This window comes from Heteronotia binoei, chromosome 16, assembly GCF_032191835.1.
Source record: "Heteronotia binoei isolate CCM8104 ecotype False Entrance Well chromosome 16, APGP_CSIRO_Hbin_v1, whole genome shotgun sequence".
NCBI lineage: Eukaryota > Metazoa > Chordata > Lepidosauria > Squamata > Gekkonidae > Heteronotia > Heteronotia binoei.
The window spans coordinates 62,075,334-62,079,370 of record NC_083238.1 but is presented as its reverse complement, the minus strand read 5'-3'; positions in this window follow the sequence as shown (position 1 = coordinate 62,079,370).

Here is a 4,037-nt window from a genome sequence, read left to right as displayed (position 1 = left end):
GATCAAAGTGCGGCTTTACCACTCTGCGCCACGGGGCTCGTGTCTACCTGAAAGAGGGATTTAAAGACAGCAGAGTTTGTTACCTATTATTTGCAGCACCCAGTTTGGATTTTCTTTGCAGCAGAGCCTTTGGTTGAGGACTGTGGACTCTTTAAGTTTCAGTTACTGGGTTAAGAGCAATTGATGTGAACCATAATAAGTGATGCATTTATTTGAAGTGTGTCATTTACACAGTTTGTGGTTTTCTTACCCAACTGGGAATTGGCAACCCTAGTGTTTGCTCACCACTGTGGCCTGAATTACTGTTCCACACAAAGGACATCTCCTTTCTAACCCCCCTGCCTTCCGGGGTCTGTTCTTCTCTTCTGGCCCTTTTCTTAAGGTCTGGCTCTCTGGACTCCGCAGGGCTCACTCAGCAAGAGCCTCAGCCACCCATCGATCCGGCTAGAGCAGGGGTAGCCAAACTTGCTTAACATAACAGCCGCATAGAATAAGTGTCAGATGCTTGAGAGCCGCAAGACATGAACGTCAGATGCTGGAGGGAGGGAAGGAAGGAAGGAAGGCTAATAGATGGGGAGGTAGAGGAAAGGAGAGGTGGAAAGAAAGCAACTTGAACTTTAAATGCATTCTCCAAGCTGCTGGCTGGCTTGGCTTGGAGACAGAATTTAAAGAGCCAAATGCCTTCTCCAAGCCAGCTGACAGGGTAAGTGGGGGCTTCAAGAGCCACGCAATATGCATGAAAGAGCCACATGTGGCTCCCGAGCCCAATTTGGCCACCCCGAGCTAGACTAAAAGTATAATATGAGCTTATTTTACATAGCTGAGGAAAGGATAACAGAAGCTGTCCCCCAAGGCCTTGGACAGCTGCTCCCAGTCAAAGAAAACAGAGCTGCGCCCAACAGACGAAGCATCTGACTCAACAAGGGAGCTTCAGAGATTCATCAGCAGCCTGGCTCCATAGCTGGGAGACCATCTGTTGTTTCTTCGGAGGTGGTAAATAGCTGTTTATTTTGCACTTTTCCGGCTCATCCTTCCTCAAGGAGTTCAGGCTGGGGGTGCATCAGTCTTCCTTCCTCCATTTCGTCCTCCCAGCCAGTGTGGAAGGTGGGTGAGGCTGAGAGAAAGTGGACCAAGGATGCCCAGAACGGGGATTGTAACTTGGGACACCCACACCCTAGCACAGGGGTGGCCAAACTTGCTTAACATAAGAGCCACATAGAATAAATGTCAGATGTTTGAGAGCCACAAGACACGAATGGCAGATGTTTGAGAGCCATGAGACAGGAAGGAAGGAAGGAAGGAAGGAAGGAAGGAAGGAAGGAAGGAAGGAAGGAAGGAAGGAAGGAAGGAAGGAAGGAAGGAAGGAAAATAGATGGGGAGGGAGAGGTTGAAGGAAAGCAACTTTAAATGCATTCTCCAAGCTGCCACCTGGCTTGACTTGGAGAAGCGATTTAAAGACAGAAATGCCTTCTCCAAGCTGGCTAACGGTTGCAGTGGGGGTTTCGAGAGCTACACAATATGTGTGAAAGAGCCACATGTTACTCCTGAGCTGCGGTTTGCCCACCCCTGCTCCAGCGCAACAGTCTAGCCATGACATCATGCTGACTGTCTAGGTGGGTGTGTCTAGCAGCAAGGTCCTCTCGCATCCATCTGTAACCCAAAGAGGATCTCATTGGCTTTGGGGATGGGCTGAGCTGCCCCAAATCCTGAATCTGTTGTCTGAAAAGTCACTGGACATGGCAGAATGCAAAGCAGAGGTTCTCAGCATAAGTGGCCCTGCCCCTGGAAGTGGTGGGATTATCTAGCACAGAGGCGTCAAACTCATTGGTTATGAGGGCCGAATCTGACATAAATGAGGCCTTGTCAGGCCGAGCCATGTGTGTCATAAAATGCAATGCCAGGTTGCAGAGATATAAGCTTAATGCATGTTCTTTGCACATGGATTAAGAACATAAGAACATAAGAGAAGCCATGTTGGATCAGGCCAACGGCCCATCAAGTCCAACACTCTGTGTCGCACAGTGGCAAAAAATTTTTATATACACACATACACTGTGGCTAATAGCCACTGATGGACCTGTGCTCCATATTTTTATCTAAACCCTTCTTGAAGGTGGCTATACTTGTGGCCGCCACCACCTCCTGTGGCAGTGAATTCCACATGTTAATCACCCTTTGGGTGAAGAAGTACTTCCTTTTATCCGTTTTAACCTGTCTGCTCAGCAATTTCATCGAATGCCCACGAGTTCTTGTATTGTGAGAAAGGGAGAAAAGTACTTCTTTCTCTACTTTCTCCATCCCATGCATTATCTTGTAAACCTCTATCATGTCACCCTACAGTCGACGTTTCTCCAAGCTAAAGAGTCCCAAGCGTTTCAACCTTTCTTCATAGGGAAATTGCTCCAGCCCTTTAATCATTCTAGTTGCCCGTCTCTGGACTTTCTCCAATGCTATAATATCCTTTTTGAGGTGCGGCGACCAGAACTGCACACAGTACTCCAAATGAGACCGCACCATCGATTTATACAGGGGCATTATGATACTGGCTGATTTGTTTTCAATTCCCTTCCTAATAATTCCCAGCATGGTGTTGGCCTTTTTAATTGCAAACTCACACTGTCTTGACATTTTCAGTGAGTTATCTACCACGACCCCAAGATCTCTCTCTTGGTCATTCTCTGCCAGTTCACACCCCATCAACTTGTATTTGTAGCTGGGATTCTTGGCCCCAATGTGCATTACTTTGCACTTGGCCGCATTGAACCGCATCTGCCACGTTGACGCCCACTCACCCAGCCTCAACAGATCCCTTTGGAGTTCCTCACAGTCCTCTCTGGTTCTCACCACCCTGAACAATTTAGTGTCATCCGCAAACTTGGCCACTTCACTGCTCACTCCCAACCCTAAATCATTTATGAACAAGTTAAAGAGCATGGGACCCAGTACCGAGCCCTGCGGCACCCCACTGCTTACCGTCCTCCACTGTGAAGACTGCCCATTTATACTCACTCTCTGCTTCCTATTACTCAGCCAGTTTTTGATCCACAAGAGGACCTGTCCTTTTACTCCATGACTCTCAAGCTTTCTAAGGAGCCTTTGATGAGGAACTTTATCAAAAGTTAACACATGGTCTTCGTTAATCATGCATTAATCCATGCGTTAATCGATGTTAAGGCTCCACATAACGTCGAGAGAAGGAGGCTGATGAAGTATATTCTGTCGAAATTGCGAGGAGTCCTGTAATAAGCGGTTCCTCCTTACTTCCTCCTTACTTTCTCCGTGCCGCTTAGAGTTGAACACTGAGTTCAAAGGATTTTGCCCACCTCTGTGTCTATCAGAAGAAGCCGACTTTCAGGCTGTGAAAAGACTTTGTGGGGACATTATTCATACTGCATACTCAGTGTTCTGTTCTTTTTGCTCAATTCAGTTTGCACTAAATATATTTGTACACTGTTTTGTGAAAGTTACATTGTTTCCAGAGATTCCCTTTTATTACCAATAGAAGGAAGAGAGGCTTGGCTTAGTAGCTCTGCTGTGCGATTGAGAGAGCTTGGCAAAGCATGATGTGCCTCCCCCCTTCCTCCCAAGGGAGGAGCCTCAGCCAATGGAGAAAAAAGAGGCTTTGCTCTGTAGCTCCTGTGCAATTGAGAAAGCCTGGCAAAACAAGCTGTGATGCAGAAGGAAGCAAGAGAGAAAGAAAAGGAAACAGACAATAGCCAATTGCTCATGGGCCTAAAAGGAGGCCTCTGGGGCCTGATTCGGCTTCCTGGCTGCGTGTTTGACACCCCTGATCTAGCAGGACACTGGAAGGGGGCCCCTTTGACTGCATTGTTCACTTATTTACAATTGACCAGGCTAGAGCCTAGATGCTAGGAAGTGGCACTTCAGATGTCTGCCTCTGCATCATGCTGCATCTGGTGAAAACTATTGGGATTTCTAGTAAATACACCACCAGAGCAGCAGTGGTTACTGGGGGTTGATTTGTTCGGCATAGACAACTTCAAGAAGGGACTGGATAAACATGTGGAGCAGAGCTC